Source organism: Ranitomeya variabilis, chromosome 6 (genome assembly GCF_051348905.1).
Source record: "Ranitomeya variabilis isolate aRanVar5 chromosome 6, aRanVar5.hap1, whole genome shotgun sequence".
Lineage (NCBI taxonomy): Eukaryota > Metazoa > Chordata > Amphibia > Anura > Dendrobatidae > Ranitomeya > Ranitomeya variabilis.
Window position 1 is genome coordinate 191,181,347 of NC_135237.1, and position 27,606 is coordinate 191,208,952.

A 27,606-nucleotide genomic window follows, 5' to 3' on the forward strand; every position below is an offset into this window, starting at 1 on the left:
AAAAGAAGTGGCCTTCTAGTATAGAGTCCTGGCATCTGTTGTGGACCCTTTTTTAAATTAAAAACCAATATGAACGGATGCCAGTGTACTTGGCCCTTGTCTTCAGGCTAATGCATATGGGAAAGCCTTCTGTTGAGAGAAGAGGCATCAGCATTCCAGATGAGGATCAAGAAAGTATTTGATACAGAATTGTGTTTTATTTTCATTTTAACTTTCTTTTAAAGTGAGAACCACTAAGCTTCCTCTAACGCTGTGATTTGGACAGACAAACCACAGCCCACACCTCTGCCCTCAATTCCCCAGCAGGCATAAATGTAGAAACCACTAAATAAGCCAAACGTGATAGTTATTTCTGTGGTTTTACTGGAGGGCATCAGCCAGTGATCTCTGCTGGAATTCTCATGGCAAAAAATGTTTGAAGAGCATGTGTGTGATTAAGTGAGGACATCGAGAGATTTGATAGATTTGCTTCAAGACCACATACAAAAACGTATGGCTCAGAGGAAATGTGCAAATCTTAATGTGTGGTTGCTGTAATGTATGGCTACTTTTATTTCTCACCTCATAGTACGCCATATATTATATTTTATAGTCATAGCTAAGTTATAGATGTTAAGCAGTGCACAAAGATACATAATCTCACACATCCAAGATCTCAAGTAAAGACACCCTTGTGCTTAACTGGTTTTATAATGGTCAGTAGATAAATAATAAATGATCTTTTAGATAAACTAATGGCAACGTATGCTACTGTTAAAATAGCAGCACTATCCTTCTGTAATCTCAGTTATACACCAATCTGATTCATCCATTCATTACTGTTAATCCTTGGTAAGAATATTGTGATCTGTAGTGTAACAAACTCGATTCTTTTTTACCTACAGTCTATATAGTTAGAGAATGGTAGGAGAGAGACATGGGAATAGTAGTCTTTTTCCCATGTGTATTATACAATATCCTTACTTTTAAAGGCATTGTCACTTGCCTTAATATGTGTACTGTTTTATTTGGTTTTAATGCTGCTGTTATCCTTAAAAGACATGGACCGCACATCCAAAAATCATGCATTAAAGGAAACCTGTGAACAGATCTTGCCGCTATAAGATGCGGCCACTGCCTTTCAGGGCTTATCTACAACATGCTATAATGCTGTAGATTAAGCCCCTGGTCCAACCTGCAAGTGAAGAAAAATAAGTTATATTAAACTCACCCGGGAGGGCGGTCCTGTGCGGTCCGGTCCGATGGGTGTCGCAGGTCCGGGTCCGGCACCTTCTATCTTCTTGCGACGATGCCCTCCTGCTTCTTGATGACTCCCTGCATCAGCGCTCCTGCGCAGGTTTACTTCTCTGCCCTGTTGATGGCAGAGCAAAGTATTGCAGTGTGCAGGGTCCGGGAAAGGTCAGAGAGGCCCACTAGGCAAATATTTACAAAACTGAACATGAGATTCTTAGTTTAACCCCTTTACCCCCGAGGGTGGCTTGCACGTTAATGACCGGGCCAATTGTTACAATTCTGACCACTGTCCCTTTATGAGGTTATAACTCTGGAACGCTTCAACGGATCCTGATCATTCTGACATTGTTTTCTCGTGACATATTGTACTTCATGATAGTGGTAAAATTTCAAAACCACATTCAAGAAGTTTATTAACCCTTCAGGTGTTTCACAGGAATTTTTGGAATGTTTAAAAAAAAAAAATGGCCATTTAACTTTTTTTCACAAAAATTTTAATTCAGCTCCAATTTGTTTTATTTTACCAAGGGTAACAGGGGAAATTGGACCCCAAAAGTTTTTGTACAATTTGTCCTGAGTACGCCGATACCCCATATGTGGGGGTAAACCACTGTTTGGGCGCATGGCAGAGCTCGGAAGGGAAGGAGCGCCGTTTGACTTTTCAATGCAAAATTGACTGGAATTGAGGTAGGACGCCATGTCGTGTTTGGAGAGCCTCTGATGTGCCTAAACATTGAAACCCCCCACAAGTGACACCATTTTGGAAAGTAGACCTTTTAAGGAACTTATCTAGATGTGTTGTGAGAACTTCGAACCCCCAAGTATATAACTACCGTTTATAACACAGAGCTGTGAAAATAAGTTCTTTTTTTTTCCACAAAAATTATTTTTTAGCCGCCAGTTTTGTATTTTCCCAAGGGTAGCAGGAGAAATTAGACCGCAAAAGTTGTTGTCCAATCTGTCCTGAGCACGCTGTTTGGGCACATGGCAGAGCTCGGAAGGGAAGGAGCGCCATTTGGAATGCAGACTTAGATGGATCGGTCTGCCGGCGTCATGTTGCATTTGCAGAGCCCCTGATGTACCCAAACAGTAGAAACCCCCCACAAGTGACCCCATATTGGAAACTAGACCCCCCCAAGGAACTTATCTAGATGTGTTGAGAAAACTTTGAACCCCCAAGTGTTTCACTACTGTTTATAACACAGAGCCGTGAAAATAAAAAATCATTTTTTCCCACAAAAAATGATTTTTTAGCCCCAAATTTTTCATTTTCCCAAGGGTACCAAGAGAAATTGGACCACAAAAGTTGTTGTCCAATTTGTCCTGAGTACGCTGATACCCCATATGTTGGGGTAAACCCCTGTTTGGGCGCACGGGAGAGCTCAGAAGTGAAGGAGCACTGTTTTACTTTTTCAACGCAGAATTGGCTGGATTTGAGATCAGACGCCATGTCGCGTTTGGAGAGCACCTAATGTGCCTAAATAGTGGAAACCCCTCAATTCTAACTCCAGCCCTAACCCGAACACACCCCTAACCTTAATCCCAACCCTAACCATAACCCTAACACACCCATAACCCTAATCCCAGCCCTAACCACACTCCTAACCACAACACTCCCCTAATCCCAACCCTAACCACACCCCTAACCCTGACACACACCTAACCCTAATCCCAACCATAAATGTGATCAAAGCCCTAACTTTAGCCCCAACCCTAACCCTAACTTTAGCCCCAACCCTAACTGTAGCCCTAGCCCTAACCCTAACCCTAATGGGAAAATGGAAATAAATACATTTTTTTATTTTATTATTTTTCCCTAACTAAGGGGGTGATGAAGGGGGGTTTGATTTACTATTTATAGCTGTTTTTTTTAGCGGATTTTTATGATTGGCAGCTGTCACACACTAAAAGACGCTTTTTTTAGTGCAAAAAATTGTTTTTGCGTCTTGACATTTTGAGAGCTATAATTTTTCCATATTTTGGTCCAAGTTGACGTTTGTATTGGTACCATTTTCGGGCATGTGACATTTTTTGATCGCTTTTTATTCCGATTTTTGTGAGGCAGAATGACCAAAAACCAGCAATTCATGAATTTATTTATTTATTTATTTATTTATTTTTTTTTTTGGGGGGGGGGGCGTTTATACCGTTCCGCATTTGGTAAAATTGATAAAGCAGTTTTATTCTTCAGGTTAGTACAATTGCAGCGATACCTCATTTATATCATTTTTTTATGTTTTGGCACTTTTATACGATAAAAACAATTTTATGTTAAAAATAAAATATTTTTGCATCGCTTTATTCTGAGGACTATAACTTTTTTATTTTTTCGCTGATGATGCTGTATGGCAGCTCATTTTTTGCGGGACAAGATGACGTTTTCAGCGGTACCATGTTTATTTATATATCTGTCTTTTTGATCGCGTGTTATTCCACTTTTTGTTCGGTGATATGATAATAAAGCGTTGTTTTTTGCCTCGGTTTTTTATTTTAAGGTGTTCACTGAAGGGGTTAACTAGTGGGACAGTTTTATAGGTCGGGTCATTATGAATGCGGCGATACTACATATGTGTACTTTTAGCAGGCACTTGCAAGCCACCTCCCTGCAGGACCCAGAAGGAGCCCCAGGGCCTGCAGGGAGGAGACGCTCAGAACAACGCAATCACATCCCTGCGTGATGCTTCCCTATACCGCCGGAATGCTGCAATCATGTTTGATCGCAGTGTTCTGGGGGTTAATGTGCCAGGAGTGGTCCGTGACCGCTCCTGGCACATAGTGCCGGATGTCAGCTGTAATAATCTAATAATGACGTTCTATCCCGTCCCTGGGAATTAAGTCCCAGGTCACCTCGACGGGATAGTACATCATATGGGATTAAGGGTTTAACATTCTGATCAGACTGTATGACGCCCTCTGCCACGTCACTGCGAACCTCTGTAGGTTCCTAGCTGAAAAGGTGTGGCTCTGTGCCAACCACTGGCAAAGTGGCTGCGGACAAGCTGGGGTGCAACTTGGTGACCCACAGCACCCATGCTGCAAGGCAAAGCCCCCATGATAGATGCTTGTGCAGTAGGTATAAAGATATTAAAGATATTAAAGTAGGTACGGATTTTACACGTATAGCGCCGTAGCTACCCATGAAGTGCCTTGGCTCTCAGAAAGCAACTCTGACCAGTAGACTACGTCTAGTAGAATATACAGTATGTTGCTTTAAACTATGTTGCATGATGCAATCAAAGTTTGTTACATTCATCCACAGGAATTTTGTGCCATTTTGTGATGCAAAAATTTTTGTTTTTGTTTGTATTTTTACTTTCATGTGCTGCAGCAACTAGGTAGTAAACACCAAGATTAACCTATATTTGGAATTAGGTATAGGCAAAAACTCAATAGACAATATTATACAAAAAAACCCTACAAGCTAATTAAAGCGAAAAAGTGGGGAGAAAGGAGTATCTTATGCCACAACAGTTTTTATTATTCACACATAGTATAAAATCATTTTTACTTAATAATAATGCCGAAGCAGGAAAGGGGATCCAATATAAACTTGTTTTTTTACCAATAATAACAGCGCTTAAGATTATAATAGTCCCATATAAAAAGCACAAATCAATCTGTATTCAAAAGTATTTGGTTACAATATATATGTATCTAAACAGCTAACGGGAACTATTGTCTTCCCAGAAAGCATAGAGTGGTAACAGTAGCACAAAATTGTACACGTGTGTAAAAAGAAGTGACACTGTTGTCAGACCCCACAGCTGTTTACTCGATATAATAGCAGCTTATATGTATTCAGTATTAAAGTGCCAGTGCTAAAGTGCTCGTAGTGCAGCCGCCACAATGACCATAAATATATCAGCTGGAAGGGAAGTGCTAAAGCCGGTACTTACTGGTAGTGTATAGTAATGAGGACCCCAACCTGCCGCCCCTACACGCATTTCGAAGTCTCTTCTTCAGGAGACGTGGGACATTAGGCGGCGTAAAGAAGATATATACCTAACATGCCTATTGAGTTACAAGGAATTGTTCCTGTCACATATTTTCTTATTTCATTTGCTTCTAATGTTGCGATCTTCCATATTCGGATGGCCATAGTGAAGTTATTCAGTACAACTATGAGAAAAATGCTAACATTTGAATTTAAGTCAACAATAACATCTAGATTTCACTAGGACAAAAGATTAGTATTGTTTATATTTATCAGCTACATGCTTTATTAAGATTATCTTTTTCTTGGCTTCTTGTTTTGTGGGAAATAACCTTGCATAGAAATGAGAGCGCAGTACGTGACAACATATCCCATATACGGTAAATAATGATTTATTGCACACTACTATCATCATCCCTTAGTCTACTTAGATTTTAAAAGAATATATTGGAAAACCATCAGCAGACAACCCTACCTGTTCTCTGTCTGGATTGGCTTGTACAGTATACTCCTAAACATGACTTTTCAGAGGCATGTCAGCTGGAAATGCCATGAAGAGGTCTTCACAATGGAACGTCACACCAGTCCTGTTATCAGGATTCCGATGTGGGGTGGCATAAAGTACAGCGCTAGACACCGTAGTCTTCATTCCAGGTACATTAACAGCGTAGTGTTACCCCAGGCCACATGTTGCTTGTGTTACTATGAAAACACACCAAAAACAGGCAGAGATGCTTACCTGTTTAAATGGGCCTCAATACAATTGCACAGACAGGGTGCAACGGACCCAAATAAATTGCAAATGCACAGGTGCAATACCTAATGAAACAGCCAGCCTTCAATCAGGGATTGGCCGTGTGGTACACCAATGCACTAAGATACATACTCTGTATGTGGCGCGTTCACACAAGGAATGCAAAGCATCTGGCTCCAGCCTATTAATGACGCCCTATGGCGGGCTGCCCAGTGCTAAAATGCATCCTGTGTGAACAGAGGCCACAGTATACAGAACCATTTGGGCCCAACTGCACCCTGCAAAAAATACAACGTGCAAAACAAAACATGTAAATATATGTAAGGTATTGGTTGATATTCTGGCCATAATATGTAAGCCGGCAACCCACGTCAAGGGTCCTTACGTTTTTGCCAGTGTTACTATGAGCAGCCTGCATAGCCTAAATGTGCTACCATGGCCAGTGTCTTTGGATTTTTTCCCATCAAGCACACTGAGACTTCATTGGTCAAATATTACAAAGGGAGCTGTCAGCAGTAGATCTTGATGTTTTGCATGACCAAATACATTGATCATGGCAGAACATTCCTCAGACAACCAGTAATAACCTCATTGATAACATGGCGTGTAATCATGTTTATTTCTACACCTGACGCTCCCATTCGATGCCAAATAAATTAAGATGTTTTGACAATTTTGCTTCCATTTTGTCAACACTTGCATGTTATTAACATGTCTATCAGGCCTGTGATTTCCAGAATTCCATGACTTTTCTTTCTTGGTGGTGCAATGTGTGTGTTGAGGAGTGTAAATTATATTCACTGATAAACCTCTTTAGGCCAGAAGTGTTTTTCAATTTATAACTATAATTCGACTTGCTTGTGTGCCTAAAGTGGAAACCTGGGCTCCATAAATGACTATCACAATGAAGGATATATATCTTGGTACGGTGTTAGCCAGTGGATAGAAAAATATTTAGAATTGAGTCCAGTAGTTGATACCTTTTAATGGCTAACTGAAAAGATGGTAACAAATTGCAAGCTTGCAAGTTATGGACATAACTGTTTATCACTCATGGTAATTCTGCTTCATGTCACCTGTCTTATCCATGGTTTTTTGTTTTTCTCTGTGATGTGTTGTGCATAAATATGTGATTCTCCAGAATTTCTTTTAGTCTATGCCTGATGAAGAGACCTGTGTAGTCTCGAAAGCTTGTAATTTGTTACCATCTTTTCAGTTAGCCATTAAAAGGTATCAACCACTGAGGACTCTCAATTCTAAATATTTTTCTATCACAATGATTCTGCTCAATTCTGCTTGCTAGGTAGATAAAGACCACTGAGGAGGAGTGTATCCATTCATTTATTGTTATTAGGGCATTTTTTTTAAAACATAATCTAAATGGTTTATCATGGTGTTAGAACCCACTTACCTAGTAAAATTAAACCCCCCAAAACAGTTTAATAATAATTTTAAGTGTTTTAATTAGCATAAATAATGTTCCGTTATGAAAAATTATGTTTAACTGTGTACATCCATGTCATGATGTAAATGGCTCCTTTTAGGATAATGCATTTGCTCCTACACAGTAATGCACTATTCTCTAAACCACTGAAGCCACTGAAGATTGATTACCTTGGCATGCGAATATTTAGATTTCCGCTAGGACTTCTTAGCATTTAATACTATGCCCACCTGCAGCTCCCAATGGTAAAACTGCCTCTTTTTATTGAAAATCACTACACAGTTTCTCAGAGTTGATTTTGGAATGGAAATGTACCCTGAACCAGAGCAGACGATAAAGGATGCAAAGCTCGGGTGTGGTTCTGCAGGACAAGAAAAGTACTGTTTCACTAGGTAAATAACCTACATTGCTGGTGGCAGCAGAGATTCATGCTGTAGGCGATTCGGAGTAATATGGAAAATGTATGTAAAAAATGAACAAGGGTCTTCTTGTAACCAAACAACCAGATTTAAACAGCAACTGAGTCTAGATCATTGTGTTAAAGTGCTAATTGAGGCTCCGATAAAGTCCACAGCCCTAAATCATCATTGCTTTTGAGCCTGTTTTTTGTCTAGTTTTGTGTGTTTTGCTCCTTGTTTTGTTTACACCTAATTCATTATTGTATGTGTCTCTTTTTTGTCTTTTATATGTGCTTGCCTGTTTCTTCTTGTTTTCTGCCTTGCTTAGCAATTCCAGATGTTGTTTCGCCTGATTCAACTATTGCGTCTTTTTAAAAGGATGCTAAATTTGCTACAACTTCATTCCAGTGCTGTATTTTATTAGTATGCCAGTATATTATATATATTGTAATTTTTTACATTTTAAAAATGACAAAAAGGAAAATAGGCTGACGCAAAGTTTGAGTACCCTTGGATATTTGCAGGCTCAGATAACATTGACCAAGGTTTCAGACCTTAATTAGCCTGTCAGGGTTATGGCTTGTTCACTATCATCGTTTAGGAAAGGCCAGGTGATGCAAATTTCCCAGCTTTAATAAAAAACACCCTCCTCTAACCATATGCCAAAAAACAGCAGGCATGGGTTCTTCTAAGCAGCTGCCTAGCACTCTGAAATTGAAAATGATGGAGACCCACAAAGCAGGAAAAGGCTATAGGAAGATAGCAAAGTGTTTTCAAGTTGCCCTTTCCTCAGTTGAAAATGTAATTAAAACATGGGAGTTAACAGGAACAGTGGAGGTCAATATAAGGTCTGAAAGACCAAGCAAACTTTCAGTGAGAGCTGCTTGTAGAATCAGAACCCACGCTTGACTACAAAAGAGCTTCAGAAAGATTTAGCAGATTCTGGAGTTGTGGTACATTCTTCTACTGTTCAGAGACAGCTGCACTAATATGGCCTTCATGGAAGAGTCATCAGAAGAAAACCGGCACCTGCGCAGAAGGAAGAAGTTTATGATAATAGCACAAATGCAGAGTGCAGGCGTGAAATTACAGCTCCACAGCTGCATGCCACGGCAGTGTGACGTGCTTGGGAGTGGAGTGGTATGATAATGAAGACAGGAGGCAGAGATTTCTTCTGGGCACCGCACATCCCGCAGCCTGGAGGAAATCATTAACATAAACGATTAAAACTCAATTTTTCAGCAACTACACTGCAGCTATGAGTCATACAGGTAAGACTATTTCACCATTCTATAACCTGTATGCCCATAGTAGTAGCTTAAAATCGTGCCAGAGGGTGACAGATTCCCTTTAACCCCTTCACCACTTTGGGTATTTCCATTTTTGTGTTTCCGTTTTTTGCTCCCCTTCTTCCCAGAGCCATAACGTTTTAATTTTTTATTCAAAATGGCCAAGTGAGGGCTTGTTTTTTGCAGGACGAATTGTACTTTTGAACAACACCATTTGTTTTGCCACATATTGTACTGGAAAATGGGAAAAAGTCAAAGTGCGGTGAAATTGCAAAAAAAGTGCAATTCCGCAATAGTTTTTTGCTTAGCACTGCTCATTACCTGTGCCATGCTCAGTGTCGGACTGGAGCACCTTGGACCCACCAGACAAAATCATTCTTGGGGCTCACTATGTAGATACATAGAAATAAATACAAGACCACTAATTGTGTGGTAAAATTAATCAATTAATTATGTGGCAGGGGTTGGGGTAGCCCCCTCACAGAATATAATGTAGCCCCCTCATAGAATATAATCTAGTCCGCCTCATAGAATATAATGTAGCCTCCCTCATTGAATATAATGTAGCCTTCTTCATAGAATATAATGTAGCCTCCCTCATAGAATATAATGTAGTCTCCCTCATACAGCAGCAGTTATTTCATGGCAGTTAGTCAGGGCAGGAGGCAGGTAACCCACACTCTGCTTTCTCTTCTATCCATGTGCTTTATTCCTATCCTCCTATGCTCCCTTGCAATCCACTTTCACCGCCCAATCCCCCCTCCACCATGACTCATACACATCAGCTCCTCATTGCTTCCATCTCCCATGTACAGCTCCCATGCACTTCTCACCTTCCTGAAAACCTCAGCCCATCTTACCCAAACACACTGCACAAAAAAACTTCTTACACTTCAAAAAACTACTTGCTTTTTATCTTGTTACTCCTACTGATTTCGGGGGACATATCCCCCAACCCCGGTCCCCCATCCCCCAAACTCAACCGCTACCCTACCTCATATCAAAACCATACTAACCTTATTAATATTACTTGCACTCCCTCATCTCTCCCTTTCAATTGTGCCCTTTGGAATCCACGGTCTGTATGTAACAAGCTTCCTTTCCTGCACAACTACTTTGTGAACAACTCTCTGAATCTGTTGGCCCTCACTGAAACCTGGATCCAGGACTCTGACACTGTCTCCCCTGCTGCCATTTCCCATGGTGGCTTACAATTCTCCCATTCCCCAAGACCCACAAACAGACCTGGTGGTGGAGTCGGCATACTCTTGTCCCCCCAATGCACGTTCCAGGTTATACCCCCAGTTCCTTCACTTTCATTCCCTTCTTTTGAGGTCCACACCATCAGGCTCTTCCGTCCCCTCTCCCTCAGAGTAGCGGTCATATACCGGCCCCCAGGCTCACTCACCCACTTCCTTGACCACTTCTCAGCCTGGCTGCCGCACTTCATGTCCTCAGAACTACCAACCCTTATCCTGGGAGACTTCAACATCCCCACTAACAGCCCCACTTCCACATTTGCATCCCAGCTTCTATCACTAACCACTTCCCTAGGCCTCTCACAGCTCTCAACCTCTGAAACACACAAAGACTGTAACACCCTGGACCTGGTCTTTGTCCGGCTCTGTTCAATCTCTTACCTAGATAACTCACCACTTCCCCTCTCTGACCACAACATTCTCTCCTTCACCCTCACAATTCCTCGCCCACCCCAGCACTCTCCTACCTACCACACATTCAGAAATCAACAAGCCATTAACCCTCATACACTTTCAGACTCCTTACACTCATCATTGTACCCAATCTCTTCTTTTTCCTGTTCTGATCTGGCTGTACATCACTACAATGACACTCTTAGAAGCACCCTAGACCAAGTAGCTCCCCTCACCCTCAGAACTGTTGTGGATTCTGTTTTTGGGCTCCCTCTGGTGGTTACGGCTGGTACTGGGTGACTTTGGTGGGTTGCGGTCTCTGGTTTCCACCTGTCCATCAGAGGCTGGGTGTTTCCTATTTAACCTGGCTTTCCTGTCATTCCTTTGCCGGCTATCAATGTACTCAGATGTGCTCAGTTTGGTTCCTGACTACCTGCTCCCAGATCTCTCAGGATAAGCTAAGTTTTGTTTTTCAGTTGTTTGGTTTTTTGTCCAGCTTGCTAATTATGACTCTATGCTAGCTGGTAGCTCTAGTGGGCTGAGGTTCTCCCCATGTGCCATGAGTTGGCACATGGGTTCTTGTAATCTCAGGATGGTTTTTGATTAGGGTTTTTTGCTGACCGCTCAGACCCCTTTTGTATCATTCTGCTTTCTAGTTATAGCGGGCCTCATTTTGCTAAAATCTATTTTCATCTCTATGTGCGTGCCTTCCTCTCATTTCACCGTCAATACATGTGGGGGGCAACTATACCTTTTGGGGTTCATTCCTCTGGAGGCAAGCTAGGTCTTTATTTCCTCTGCAGTGCTAGTTAGCTCTTAGGCTGGCGCGTGGCGTCTAGAATCAACGTAGGCACGCTCCCTGGCTATTTCTAGTTGTGTTTGTCAGGAGTAGGGCAGCGGTCAGCCCAGGTTCCATCACCCTAGAGCTCGTCCGTTATTTATGTTATTTTGCTTGTCCAGTGCGATCCCCAGCCATTGGGATCCATGACACAGAACCTCCAAACACAGAGTGAAACAGCCCTGGCTCACATCGCAAACCCGATTTCTCCAGCGATGCTCTAGGAGTGCTGAACGCTTATGGAGGAAAACTCGCACCCCAGAAGATTCGTACACTTCAAATTTATGTTAAGGACCTATAACTCTGCCCTTCACCTCGCCAAACAGTCCTACTACACCACCCTGATCTCCTCACTATCCATCAACCCCAAGAAACTTTTTAACACCTTTCACTCCCTCCTCAGGCCAAAAGCACAAGACCCTATCACAGACATTTGTGCTGATGACCTGGCCTCCCACTTTATTGAGAAAATAGACAATATCCATCAGGAAATCCGCTCCCAGGCACCAAGTGCAATGACTCCCATTCCTCCCTGCATCTCCCCTGGCTCACTCTCCACATTCGATCCCATCACAGAAGAAGTCTCCAAGCGCCTCTCCTCTTCTCGTCCGACTACATGCACCACCGACCCCATTCCCTCACACCTCCTCCAGTCTCTCTCTCCAGTCGTCACAACTCACCTAACTACAATTTTTAATCTCTCCCTCTCCTCTGGCATTTTCCCATCCTCCTTCAAACACTCTATCATTACTCCATTACTAATAAAACCTACCCTTGACCCATCATGCACAAACAACTACAGACCGGTCTCCAATCTCCCCTTCATCTCAAAACTCCTGGAGCGCCTAGTCTACTCCCGCCTTACCCGTTACCTCTCCACTCATTCCCTCCTAGACCCTTCACAGTCCGGGTTCCGCCCCCTACATTCGACAGAAACTGCACTCATCAAGGTGACCAATGACCTTCGGACAGCAAAATGTAACGGTGACCACTCTCTGCTCATTCTCCTCGATCCTACTGCAGCTTTCGACACGGTTGACCACCCTCTCCTACTCTCTAGGCTCCAGTCACTAGGCATTAAGGACACTGCTCTCTCCAGGTTCTCTTCCTATCTTTCTGAACGCTCCTTCAGTGTTCTGTTCTCCGGCTCCACTTCATCTCCTCTTCCTCTCACTGTCGGGGTACCTCAGGGCTCAGTCCTTGGCCCCCTTCTCTCCTCCCTCTACACGGCCCCAATTTGACAGACCATCAGCAGATTTGGCTTTCAGTACATCTTTAAGCCGATGACACACAACTATACACGTCATCCCCTGACCTTACCCCCGCTGTACTACAGAACGCCACTGACTGTCTGTCCGCAGTCTCTGACATCATGTCCACTCTCTATCTGAAACTCAACCTCTCCAAAACTGAACTTCTTCTGCTCCCGCCTTCTACTAACCTCCCTAAATCCGACATTTCCCTCTCCATGGGTGGCACCATAATAACACCCCGGCAGCAGGCATGCTGTCTGGGTGTTATGTTTGACTCTGATCTCTCCTTCACCTCCCACATACAATCTCTTGCCTGCTCGTGCCGCTTACACCTAAAGAACATCTCTAGAATCCGCCCTTTTCTCACCATGGAGACAACAAAAACTCTCACTGTCGCCCTAATCCACTCCCGTCTGGACTACTGTAACGCTCTATTAATTGGCCTCCCCCTCATGCGACTTTCCCCTCTCCAGTCTATCCTTAATGCGGCAGCCAGGGTTGTCCATCTGGCTAATCGTTACTCGGATCTGTCCGCTCTTCGCCAGTCATTACACTGGCTGCCCATTCATTACAGGATACAATTCAAAGTACTTGTTCTCACCCACAAAGCTCTCCACAGTGCGGCACCCCCTTACATCTCCCTCATTTCTGTCTATCGGCCTAGCCGACCACTGCGCTCTGCAAACGACTTTCGACTAACCTCTGCACTAATCCGTACCTCCCACTCCCGACTCCCAAGACTTCTCCCGTGCTGCGCCAATCCTCTGGAATGCTCTACCCCAAGATATTAGAACTAGGGTTGAGCGACTTTTATTTTTATAGGATCGGGTCGGGTTTCACGAAACCCGACTTTCTCAAAAGTCGGGTCGAGTGAAATCGGACGATCCTATAAAAAAGTCGGGGTCGGGCGAAACACGAAACCCAATGCAGTGCAATGGGATACTATGGTTCCCAGAGTCTGAAGGAGAGGAAACTCTCCTTCAGGCCCTGGGCTCCATATTAATGTGTAAAATAAAGAATTAAAATAAAAAATATTGATATACTCACCTCTCCGACGCAGCCTGGACCTTACCGCTGGTAACCGGCAGCCTTCTTTGCTTAAAATGAGCGCGTTCAGGGCCTTCCATGACGTCACGGCTTCTGATTGGTCGCGGCCGCCCATGTGACCGCCACGTGACCAATCACAAGCCGTGACGTAATTCTCAGGTCCTAAATTCCTAATTCTAGGAATTTAGGACCTGAGAATTACGTCACGGCTTGTGATTGGTCGCATGGCGGTCACATAGGCGGCCTCGACCAATCACAAGCCGTGACGTCATCTAAGGCCCTGAACGCGCTCATTCTTAGGAAGGAAGGCTGCCGGAAAGAAGCCGAGGGTGAGTATATTCCTATTAGGTATATACTCACCCTCGGACGCGCCCTGCTTCTTTCCGGCAGCCTTCCTTCTTAAGAATGAGCGCGTTCAGGGCCTTAGATGACGTCACGGCTTGTGATTGGTCGCGGCCGCCCATGTGACCGCCACGCGACCAATCACAAGCTGTGACGTAATTCTCAGGTCCTAAATTCCTAGAATTAGGAATTTAGGACCTGAGAATTACGTCACGGCTTGTGATTGGTTGCGTGGCGGTCACATGGGCAGCCGCGACCAATCAGAAGCCGTGACGTCATGGAAGGCCCTGAACGCGCTCATTTTAAGCAAAAAAGGCTGCCGGTTACCAGCGGCGATGTCCAGGGGCCTCCGGAGAGGTGAGTATATCAATATTTTTTATTTTAATTCTTTATTTTACACTTAAATGTGGATTCCGATACCGATTTCCGATATCGCAAACATATCGGAACTCGGTATTGGAATTCCGATACCAGATTCAGAAGATCGCCGACCTCATGGCCGACCCCACACAGGGGTCGGGTTTCATGAAACCCGACTTTGCCAAAAGTCGGCGACTTCTGAAAATGGCCGACCCGTTTCGCTCAACCCTAATTAGAACCATCCACAACTTGCATAGTTTTAGGCGCTCGCTCAAAACTCATTTGTTCAGAGCGGCCTATCACGTTCCCTAATCAAATTCATTTTATGTTTGTGTGTGTGTAGCCCATTCACTATCTCCATCTACCCCCCACTCCCTGAAGATGGCTGGACCATCATTGTAAATACATCATTGTAAATACACACCTGTACTTTGTATCTCCCCACCTCATTGTAGATTGTAAGCTCTCACGAGCAGGGTCGTCTTATTTTGTCTTATTTTGCTTTATTACTGTATTGTTAACATTGTTGCCCATGACTGTTGTGTTTGAAACTGTTAAACTGTAAAGTGCTGCAGAATATGTTGGCGCTATATAAATAAAGATTATTATTATTATAGAATATAATGCAGCCCCCCTCATAAAATAATGTAGCCCCCTCAAAGAATATAATGCAGCCCCCTCTCATAGAATATAATCAAACCCATCTCATATAATATAATGCAGCACCCCCACAAAATATAATACAACCCCATCATAAGGTATAATGCAGTCCCCATCATAGAATATAATGTAGCACCCTCATAGGGTATAATGTAGCCCCCCTCATATAGTATAATGCAGCCCCCTACAGAGTATACTGTAGCCCCTCATAGGGCATAATGCTGCCCCCCTCATATAGTATGATGTAGCCCCCAGAATATAATATAATGTAGTCCCCTGAGAGAATAATACAGCCCCACCACAGAATATAATGCAGCCCCCCTCGTAGGGTATAATGCAGCCCCTCTCCACCTCCATCATTGCTCTCCCCCTCCATCCCATCATTGCCTTCTCTCCCACCTCCCCTATCATTGCCTTTTCCACCATCTCCATCATTGCCTTCTCCCCCATCATTGCCCATTCCACCACCACCATTGTCTTTTCCACCACCACCATCATTGTCTTTTACACCACAACCATCATTGCTTTCTCACCACCACCCCATCATTGCCAATTTCAACACCTCCATCATTGCCACCCCTACCACCATCATTGTCCTTTCCGCCACAACCATCACTGCCTTCTTCACCACCACCCCATCATTGCCCATTTCACCACCTCCATCATTGCCTCCTTCCCCACCACCCCCATCACCCTTCCCCACCACCCCATCATTGCCAATCTCCAATACACACATCTCCAATACACACACAGCACCACTCTTTCTCACTCACACATACACACAAAGCACCACACCACATACACACCATCGCACCGCTCTCTCACACTTAGACAAAGCACTGCATCGCACCACATGCACACATACACATGCACACGCACGCAGACAGACACACAGCACCACTCACATCTCGCAGCACATCCTGGCAGCCTCTTCCTTGCCGGCAGCTTTCTGTCTGAAACAGCTGCGTACTGAATTATGACGTCATCCACCTGTGCTGTCTCAGACAGGAAGCGCCTGGCAGGGAGCAGGACATAGGGATGTTCTGCGAGTGGGGCTGTGTATCTGCGGTGCTTTGTGTGTGAGTGTGAGAGAGTGGTGCAGTGGTGGTTGGGCTTTACCTACGGGCAGTGTTAGCTGCAGCCTGCAGCTACCGCTGCCCGCTATTAAAGTGAAATGGTATTCACTCCTCTCGTGAATAGCGTGAATATTAATTTCTCTTCTGCAGCGGGGACAGGCGTGGCTTCCTGTCACCCGCTGCTGCTCTGCTGGCACAGGGCAGACCCCCTTGACTAAGGGGCCACATAGCCACTGGCTGGGGGCCCCTAGAGCAGTGAGGGCCTTAGGCAGCTGCTGGCCAGTATGCCAGCAGGTGTCAGTGCCTGGGCCCACCGTAGAATCCTGCGGTTCTCCGATGGGCCAGTACGAACCTAGCCATGCTGTTCAGCCATGAGGAAGAGAACACAACCAACACTAGTACTGACTGCCTGCCCTCCCATCAGTGTTAGCCTCAGCAACAGCAGGACTGCTGTCCCGGATTGCTCGGTGTGCAAAAGAGCTGTGATAAGGATCTGGCTGATCTGTACAGCAATCTGTTTAGTACTAAAAGTGAGTTGCATGCTGTAGCAGAAGAGTGTGTCCACGACGCCCGCACTGCTGTCCTGAGATATTTACAGCTACATTTACACGTTCAGTATTTGGTCAGTATTTTACATCAATATATGTAATCCAAAATCAGGAGTGGAACAGTCAGAGGAAAAGTATAATAGAAACACGTCACCACTTCTGTATTTATCACCCACTCCTGGTTTTGGCTTACAATTACTAGTACTGATGTAAAATACTGACCAAATACTCAATGTGTGCACATGGCCTAACTTTGGACTGATCATTGAGCAGTACTCTGTAGCAGTTTTCCTATGGGACACTGTGATAATCTCTCCCAACACAGGCAGCAGTTCTCCTGCTTCCTTTGACCTGACATCAACAGAAAAGGTCTTTCCCTTCTGGTCTGCTCTGTCGACAGGGCGTCATTGCCGACATCATGTCGATTGACAGCTGGGGACCCGACTGTCAATCAATATGACCAGGGCCAGCTCCAGGTTTTTGTGGGCCCCGGGTGAAAGAGTCTCAGTGGGCCCCTTAACACATACCACGATTCATGATAAGCAGATACAGCAGAGAAATATAGGTGTAGTGCAATGCCAGATTTCATTTTTTACATGAGTGACAGCTATTGTAAATTCTACAATACCATACAGCAAAGGGGCTTCATATAAGTCAACCCCTTATATGCCAATTTTTGTGACCTACTCCGTCTTCCTCACTTAACAGTAGGCATTTTATTGTTAGCTGAACTTGCTGCAAAGAAAAAACTGCATACATTAAATATGACAATTTAATCGAAAACTTTTTAAAGTAAACATTTGAACGTATTAACGTAGAACATTTGTAAAAGTACAAAATGGGTATCATATAGCACAGTCATGTAGTATATAGCACAGCCACGTAGTATATAACACAGCCCACGTAGCATATAGCACAGCCATGTAGTATATAGCACAGCTACGTAGTATATAACACAGCCCACGTAGCATATAGCGCAACCATGTAGTATATAGCACAGCTCCCCCCTGAGAATGGCCCCACAGTCCAGTACTCACTGTTATAGTAAAAAAAAACAAAAAAAACACACTCCTCACCTCTCCTCGTGCCCACGCTGCTCCCTGCTCCTGTCTCAGCGGCTGCACTGCCTGGCACACAGTGAGTGCATGATGACGTCATCGCACACCCGCAGTGTCAGAGGCAGAGCGGGGAATGATGGAAGAGGGAGCGTCAGCTGACATTCTCTCCTCCATCTTTGCTTTGAACTGTACTGGCAGATGCCGGTTTAGTTCAATGCGGCGACAGTGGGGGAGTCAGCGCTGGCGGCAGATGGGCCCCCCTGCCTCACAGAGGCCCCATAGCGACTGCGTGATGTGCTGCTAGCTGAGGGCCCCTGGGGAAGCAGGGGCCCTAGGCAGCTGCCTGCCCCTAATGCCGGCCCTGCCTGCAGGGCCCCCCCGGAGCCTCAGTGTACCATACTGTGAATGGGCCCCCCATCTCGCCAGGGCCCTGGCACTTGCCCGAGTGCGCTGAGTGCTAATCCCGACCCTGAGTATGACTTCTGCAGTGATGCCCCATCTCAGAGCAGAGCAAAAGAGAAGGAGCTGGAGAATCGCTAGCATGGATGATCCATGAACTCTCTGAGCCAGGCAGTACAGGCAGGTAGTTAGCAAGCCCACAGTTCTTGATTACCCATTTAAGTAGATCTAATGAACCTAATGAGGCTAGTGTATGGAGCGCCCCCACTGCCGCAGGGCCGAGGGGTACCCGGTACCGGGCCTCTCTGTCTCAGTTCTGGGGTTGTCACGGTGGCTAGACCCGGCCCGTGACCCTGCTGAGGGGCATCCAATGAAGGTGGAGAGTGATGTTGTTGTGGTGCAGGTCGCGGTGAATAACGAAGACACCAGGTTGCAGTCTCTTTACCTTTTTACTGAAGGTTTGGAGGTACCCAATCCAGAACACTGTTAACCGGGCTGTCTGCGACCGGCCGGTCCGAAGGCACATCAGGAGTCCCCTTAACAGGTGGGAATCAGCGTCTACCTTCTAGCGCCTATGTGTTGTAGTCCCCACAACTGATTCTGTCTGTCTCTGATCTTCGTTCTCTCCGTCCCCCAGATGATATGGTTAGGACGCACCCGTATGACGGGGTAGGCCTGGAGTTCTTCTGGGACCCTAGAGTCGCCCCTCTCCCACAGCTGCCTCCGTTGTCTGCTTAGGTGATTTAGGTGAGACAGCCAACCTATAATTGGCTATCCTGCCATGGTTTGAAGTAATGCTTAGAGTCTCTTACTTGCTCGGCGTTCCGGCCACCGACTGTTTGCGCCTCAGAAGGATGTTGCCTCGATCTTACAGCACGACTCCTACTGGTAATTCTCCTTGTTGCGTTGATCTCATTTCTCACTCAGCACAATAAACCTCGCTTCTTGTCCTTTCTTGGGGTACAGCCGCGATGAAGTGCAGGCGCGGTCCCGTAACGTTCTTTCTGTTCGCTAGGCCTCTGTCAGGGTCTCACCCCTGACAGGGACCCCCCTGAATCTTCCCCTGCAACACCCTCTGCCACAATGTTGCCTGGTTCCAACCCAGTCAGCTTCTGACTAACTTCCTATCTAACCCCCAGTTTTACCAGATTGTGAGGAGTGGCCTAATACATAGCACCCTTAGCTCCCCCTGGAGGCCAGACTGTGAAGTGTATTGGTGTCTGTGATACCTGGTCAGGTGAACTCCTTCAGTGCCATCAGACGTACCATAGCCCCCCTTAGCGGCAGAGCATCAGTACTGCAACGACCAGGACTCTGGGGCGCTGCACTCCCCCCGGTTAAACCCAGTACTCCTGGACTGGGAAGAAAAACAACAATACATGTCAGCAAAAAGACATACAATTTTGAAATGCAATGACAAGTAAACTTGAACAGAGCTTCCCTTTATGGGAGGTGAGAACACTTTAACGTTACAAACATGGTTAAATATTTTAAATAACATACTATAAATAACTTCTCTTACCCAACCGTATTCTACTTAGTGCAATTTCTGAACAATAATTTAACATTGCCTTTAAGGACGTACACACTGAATCCACTAAAGACCTTCTTATAAAACACTATAAGGCTAATCAACTTTTCTTCATTTTCCACCTTTACATCTGCAGGACCGCCTGTCTATCTGCCCCAGGCCTACTGCCTCTCTTTCTGTTGCAGGACCGCCCCTTTCCGCCCGGGCCTACTGCCTTTCTGCTACTATACACAGTATAGAACTTATCAACCTTCTCTCAGTTCAAGATCACTGAGCCATCTCTGTATGGCTCCTAGGAGGACTCACCGACTAACCCCGTACGGGTTCACTTCTTGTCCTCATTCTCTAACACATTATTAAACATTTCTTACAATTAACTAGCTAACTACATATAACTTTGACATGTAAGCATTATTCGACTTTAAGTGCTATTGGCAAACGTCCCCTTTAAGAAGGGACCAAGTCTCTATGAGGTAGTGCAACTTCTCAAGCTGCAAGTCCGTATGCAACAAGGACCCCGGTACTGTTTCCAGGAAGTTTCTTCGCAAAGAGTCCTTTTCTTTGTAAAACCAGTAGAGGGCACCTTTAAGATGGTGCAAACTATTTACAATAAGTTTGTAATCATGCAGTGTTCATGATCCAGCAGTTCTTTTCAACAATGATGAACGAGAAACAAAAACAAAAGCAAAAGTAGGGATCCCGGGTAAACTAAGGGATCCCTTTAAGAGTAACCCTAGTCGGGTTTAAAGCAGCAAAAAGCAGGGAAACAAGCAGTTAACTATTTACATATCCATGGCATCGAGGTGTACTCTCGCTCTGGCGGCCGTAGCTCAGCATAGACCTCGCTCGGCAAGGTGATTGGCGAGCACGGGGCCTTTAAGAAGTGCTCCATACCCGGGACCTGATCCCAGGGTGTAAGGGGCCGGAGTCTATAGGTCCCATGGAGAGGGGGTACCGCTACAGGGCCTATCGGCAAGTCCTCTGCTGGCGAGGCAGGGTCGTTCTTCATACCTGCTTCAGATGCAGTCCCTCCGGTGCCGATCTGCTCCGTCTCCGCTGGGGTCTGGAATGCTAGTTGCAGGGCCTTGCGCTGCGGCGTTGTCATCTCCATTTGCAGCACCTCGCTTTCCGGCAGGGCCTTGCTTTCTGGCTTCGGAGCGCTGGAACTTCTTTCTTGCTCCGGACCAGACGAGGCTGCCGACAGACGTCTGACGAGGCTCCCGATGAAGGTCTTCTTCCACCCGGCCTCAGTGCTCAGCTGCGTCCGCCGGAGTCGGTCGCCGAGCTCATCCACTCCGGCCTGCAGGAAGTCAATATCAGCGGTGGAGGCCTGGTTGCGGTGCCCCTCCGGGTAGCTGGGGGAGTCCTCTGCTCCTACCCCACGCTCCGGCTCCGGGTGGCTCGCCATGGCGTCCTCCATGTCGCTGACTTCTTCTTCCTGGTCCTTTTCCCGCTCTCTCCTTCATGGGCGGTTTCGCTTTCTTTTTCTCTCCCCACCATTGAGGATCAGGAGGCTGATCTTGGCTGCTGACGGACACTGTTGTGAATTCCGCTCTTGGGCTCCCTCCGGTGGTTGTAAGTAGCATTTTTGTGAATTCTGCTCTTGGGCTCCCTCCTGTGGTTTTGAGTGGTATGGCTGCTTCTTGGATTTAGCATCAGCAGCTGTTCTCACTGATCGTCTTTCTGGCTCGGCTATATTAGTCTGGCCTTATCCCTAATTCAATGCCAGTTGTCAATTGTTGAGCTTGGAGTCATGGCTCTCTGAGGATTTCCCTGCCACTCTGACCATTTCAGCAAAGCTAAGTCCTTGCTTGTCTTTTTGCAGTTCACTTGTTGTGGACTTTGTTGTTTGGCATTTTCTATGTTTTGCTCATTTGTCCAGCTTATCAGTATGGATCTATTTAGCTAAGCTGGAAGCTCTGGGCAGCAGAGTTTGCCCTCCACACCTTTAGTCAGGTGTGGAGATTTTTTGCATTTCTCTGCGGTGGACTTTTTCTAGTTTTTATTACTGACCGCACAGTTTTCTGTCCTGTACTAATTCTGTCTAGCTAGTAGTGGCCTCCTTTGCTAAATCTTGTTTCATACTACGTATGTCATTTCCTTCTCCTCTCACAGTCATTATTTGTGGGGGGCTGTCCTATCCTTTGGGGATTTTCTCTGAGGCAAGATAGCTTTCCTGTTTCTACCTTTAGGGGTAGCTAGATCTCTGGCTGTGACGAGGTGTCTAGGGTGTGACAGGAACATCCCATGGCTACTGCTAGTGTCTGTGTTAAGATTAGGAACTGCGGTCGGTATAGTTACCACCTGCTCAGAGCTAGTCGCATGTCGCTCCTTAATCACCAGACCATAACAGGACACGTCCTCAAAGGGCCGAAATTTTTAGACTGGGCGGCCATTGTCTTTCGCGCTCTTCAGCTTGTCTACGCCCACTCCACGCCCCTCTTCTTCTCCTGCGCTCTCCTCAGCGCTGTAATGACGGCGGTTTTGGCGAGAACTTCTGGCGGCAAGTGGCAATACACAGTCTTTGCAATAAGTCACAGTCCAAGCACAATAAATCACAGTTCCAAGGCACACATGACCTGATTCTTCAGGCTTAAGTAGATCCTGTTCGTGACGCCAAGTTGGAGCGCCCCCACTGCCGCAGGGCCGAGGGGTACCCGGTACCGGGCCTCTCTGTCTCAGTTCTGGGGTTGTAACGGTGGCTAGACCCGGCCCGTGACCCTGCTGAGGGGCATCCAATGAAGGTGGAGAGTGATGTTGTTGTGGTGCAGGTTGCGGTGAATAACGAAGACACCAGGTTGCAGTCTCTTTACCTTTTTACTGAAGGTTTGGAGGTACCCAATCCAGAACACTGTTAACCGGGCTGTCTGCGACCGGCCGGTCCGAAGGCACATCAGGAGTCCCCTTAACAGGTGGGAATCAGCGTCTACCTTCTAGCGCCTATGTGTTGTAGTCCTTCCCTGCTGAGCACCCCGGGATAGTCCTCACAACTGATTCTGTCTGTCTCTGATCTTCGTTCTCTCCGTCCCCCAGATGATATTGTTAGGACGCACCCGTATGACGGGGTAGGCCTGGAGTTCTTCCGGGACCCTAGAGTCGCCCCTCTCCCACAGCTGCCTCCGTTGTCTGCTTAGGTGATTTAGGTGAGACAGCCAACCTATAATTGGCTATCCTGCCATGGTTTGAAGTAATGCTTAGAGTCTCTTACTTGCTCGGCGTTCCGGACACCGACTGTTTGCGCCTCAGAAGGATGTTGCCTCGATCTTACAGCACGACTCCTACTGGTAATTCTCCTTGTTGCGTTGATCTCGTTTCTCACTCAGCACAATAAACCTCGCTTCTTGTCCTTTCTTGGGGTACAGCCGCGATGAAGTGCAGGCGCGGTCCCGTAACGTTCTTTCTGTTCGCTAGGCCTCTGTCAGGGTCCCACCCCTGACAGGGACCCCCCTGAATCTTCCCCTGCAACACCCTCTGCCACAGGATGTTGCCTGGTTCCAACCCAGTCAGCTTCTGACTAACTTCCTATCTAACCCCCAGTTTTACCAGATTGTGAGGAGTGGCCTAATACATAGCACCCTTAGCTCCCCCTGGAGGCCAGACTGTGAAGTGTATTGGTGTCTGTGATACCTGGTCAGGTGAACTGCTTCAGTGCCATCAGACGTACCATAGCCCCCCTTAGCGGCGGAGCATCAGTACTGCAACGACCAGGACTCTGGGGCGCTGCATGTACTTTGAAAATTTGTGACTAAATGGCTTTATCATTCTTAGATTAAAATGATTTCACAGTAAAAACTGTATACATTATTAAATAGATCTCTTCAACCTAATGAAGCTGGTATACATACTTTGAAAATTCATGACATGATGGCTAAAAAATCTTTATGAATAGTTGTTTCTGGACTCATTAGGCAGGGGAAGTTATAAAAAGGATTGTACATTCATTCTAATATATGTCAGATAAGTTTAACATGTAAAGCGCCATGGAATAAATGGCGCTATAAAATGTATAATAATAATAATAAGTAGACCCGGTCTAAGAGATCTATTTAGTAATAATATATACCATTTGTATTCGTGACAGATTGATTAAATAAACATGAGGTAAGTCCAAAAGAATAGATGCATGATATATAGTGGGGGAATAAGAACAACATGGCCATTTTGTTTGTTTTTTTTGCACCAATCACCCTCCTCCTTTCTTGCTTGGCTGCTCTTCTGATCTGCACCCAGCTCATATAATGGATACAATTAGCTGGTTTCTGGGTTGCCCATGCTTCCACCAGATTGTGTGACTAAATAGATACCACATTGAAGCTGTTCTGCTACATTACATATAATCTGGTTCTTTAGGGTGTGAAATGTGGCCACCAGAGAGTAAGACAGAGGGATTACATTGACTGGTACATCTGGCAGCCGGTCCACATCTGGTTGGCCTGGACATAAACACAGCTGCACTCTCTATCTGCAGACCCGTCTGCAAGGTTGTCCCTTCTCTGACTCTTACTGTCTGTGCCAAAACCAAGTAGACAAATTCTTATGACAGAAGACTCAAAGGAACAAGTCCTCTCTGATGATGCAGCCATAAATATCCAGAGAAGAGCACTGTTTGCTATTTGTCTCTTTACAGGCATCTGAGGAATGGCCAGAGCTTATTTTAGGCCTTTATGTAACCAGCCTGAATATTTTGATGGCCTTATGGATTCCTCTTGAGAGTGTTTGCTTTCCTTGAACATATTATTTCCTGTTCTTCTCTGATTTAGGCTAGACATTTTCACCCTTCAACTACCATGGTGCCGTTTTGGATGTTTAAGATACCAATGTCATTCTTAACATATTGATCAGTGAAATTTAGCCATAAACAGAAACTTTGAGAGGACTCGTGGGACCTAATGCATAATGCAGTGTGTGGTTCGACGTGATTTAATGTTACACAAATCACATAGGTGATTGGTCTTGTAAAAGAACAGATGTTTTCTCCACGCCATGAATGTCCTTTGCTGGGAAGAGTACATGTACCTTCCACCTTCCTGTACATCTTCACATTGGGACGGGTTTATGAATGCGTTCCAGCTGTGAAAATGGCATAAAAGACAGGAGGAATCTGTGGCAGGTGTCGAGCTTATGTTACTGTTGTGGCACCAAAGGCGGTTTTGAATTTGGCTTTCAAAGGCGGTCTGATGGGGCAATGGCATGTGCGCTACCTGTGTGCTGAGCTACGGGACAATGTTCTTTGTACAGAAGTACAGTACATAGGTCATGAGTAGGCGCGCTTCACACTCATGCCTATTTGAGAGTATCAGCTCTACGGGCATTTATATTGTAAAATGGGTCACAGCCATTTATTTATTGCAGGAAGGTTTTTCATAGTACGTACACTTCTGTGTGACAGTATTAATAAATCTGTCTCTTATAAATATAGTATAAGAATATGTCATCATGCAGATGGCAGAGTGCATGGGACGTGAAATGTAAATCAGGAATATAGTCAGACATAGACAGATAAATAACTGCTACAATTACTCAGCGGCATTTCATTACATATGATAAATCCTTCCTGATATTGGGCATCTTTTGGGTCTAACCCTTGTGGCGCTTTATGCTGGGAGTTTTGGACAGTCTTATTAGGCTTATGGAACACATCAAACACTGATATTGATGAAAAGCATCACACAAAGAAAACTATATATATTAATAACTGGTAAACAAATGCAATACATATTTTATAGAAGTAAAATAGGATACTAGTCCTACATCTTTAGCTTTGCAAGAGACTGCTTTATTTATCTTTGTTGTGTCTAGTAGTGGGAATCTTTCTGGATGTCTGGAATTCTCTTCTCTGTGTGTTCCTGAAAATGCAGAAATATGGATGAATTCATTTAACTGCCAGTGTGTCTGCATGGAGGCCTATGTGCCACTATGATGATTCAATTAGTACAAACAGGGCTTCTGTATATATCCTGGTGTAGGGATAGGTTTCCAATATAAGCAGAATAGACCCAGGCTAGGGGGGCAAGAAACAATATTATTTTCATGTTTTTTTAGATTAGATGCTTGGCTATAGTAATCACAGGATAAATATAACAGACTGGGTGTTGGATAATAAAATAGTTTTAAATACAATTGTGATAAGTATATAACCCCACTGGAGGGTTGTCTGCTGTTTACAATCCATTTTTGTGAAAGGGTTTCCTAAAAATAAGCTAGGCACTGGATGTCCTCATGATTAGAGCCGAAATCTGGTAGTAAGTGTTCAATTTCCTTGTAGCGACATCACAGGGAAATGTCGCATCACAAGGTGTCCTGACATGATCGGTCTTCCAGAAAAGGATGATACTTGTCACAGCCACTCTCTCCTCCGGCTAGTAGATGGAGGTTGTGATATATAAAATTGTTTTTTCCAAACAAGATAGCGCCTCAACACCTGCGGGGGTGGGGTGGGGTAGATAGCATCCAGCCTGGCAGGAGAAGACCAAGAGCAACGTCCAGCCCCGCTTCTCTTTCAATTTATTAAAATAAAACTTCCACCGCTGATTACCACAGAAGAACGAAAAAAACAAACTGATTTCTCCAAAAAAGGGCCTCATTTTAATCATCTTCACAGAACCATTACAGCCACGTCTTTAGTTACGACTCCAAAATAATGTTGACAAATCCACTTTAAGGTGCGGTAAATTTTTTTGCTGAACTGTTACTGGGATACTTAGCGACCGGGTTCCTGTAAAGCTGAATCGAAGCCTTGTGGTGGTGACAGTATTTGCTTTTGGTTTTAGCTGGATGGAATCTGCTGGATTTAGTTTACAAACAGACACGTTTCTGTGTAGAGGGACGTTGTTACCTGCCCATAATTGCTTTCTTTTGGGTTATTCTCACTCTTGATCAGATATTTCCCTTTATAAAGAAGAGGATATAACTAGGTATATAGCTGCATAATCTGTCACTACTTCTACACTCCTAGCAAATAAAAGAATGATTCTCTTAATTTTTAAAGGACCACTGGATGTTCATGCAAATATTGTGATCCCTACTTGAAAGAAATTGAGTAGATAACATTTTAGTTGTCAGATTTGTAAGTATATAAGGAAGTGATCTATTTGATTGCTATAGACTTTTTGTATGCATTAGTTTGTCCTTCTAATATGAAATTTTTTTTGTTTGTACCTTTTGAATACAGTGGTGGTAATTTGACTTCCAATAGGTTTTCCCCTAGTTTAAAAGTTATAGTCAGTGGGCCTGGGCAGGGGTAATAATAAAAATTCTGTACTAACCTCCTGAACTAGTGTCACTACTGTTTCCTCCACCATTCTGAGGGCATCAACATTTGGAATGCACCGGAGAGTCACTAGGATAAAGTTTTACCAATCGTGATATTGTCTGCTGAAAGTGACCTCCTACACAGGTCTGAGCACACAATTACTGGTCTATGTGCTGGAGATACTTCTGCAGTGTACAGCATCAAAATGGCTTGCATGTAATGTCACAACTGGTTCTATTGCTAGATGATCATGACATTATTGGAAAAAAAACCCCTAAAGGGGTATCTTTTGGCCAGGCGTTGGCAGAAGAGGTTGATTTTGAGGCTGTGGCTGCTTAGAAACCCCTGGTTTGGGAGATTTGCATTTGCAGCGCCCCAGGGTCCTGGTCGTTGCAGTAATGTCATTTTCCTCTAGGGGAGAGTGATGTTATGTTTGGAGGCAAAGAAGGACAACTGCATCCAGGTATCACAAACATGCAACACATTTCACACTCCAGGCCACCAGGGGGAGCTCTTGCTCCTATTTATTATGTCTCTC

General features: G+C 44.9%; 1 protein-coding gene and 1 long non-coding RNA gene across 2 annotated transcripts in view; one reads left to right on the forward strand and one right to left on the reverse strand.

Annotated features, from left to right (window-relative positions):
• LOC143782180 (uncharacterized) overlaps positions 1-1,302 on the reverse strand; it is a 28,978-nt gene extending 27,676 nt beyond the window's left edge. Inside the window, exon 1 of the long non-coding RNA XR_013216882.1 lies at positions 1,211-1,302. This is a non-coding gene — a long non-coding RNA (uncharacterized LOC143782180). The remainder of the gene's footprint in view (positions 1-1,210) is intronic.
• The window catches only part of ITGA9 (integrin subunit alpha 9), an 823,989-nt gene that overhangs the window by 284,426 nt on the left and 511,957 nt on the right, over positions 1-27,606 (forward strand). The gene's annotated exons all lie outside the window — the stretch shown is intronic.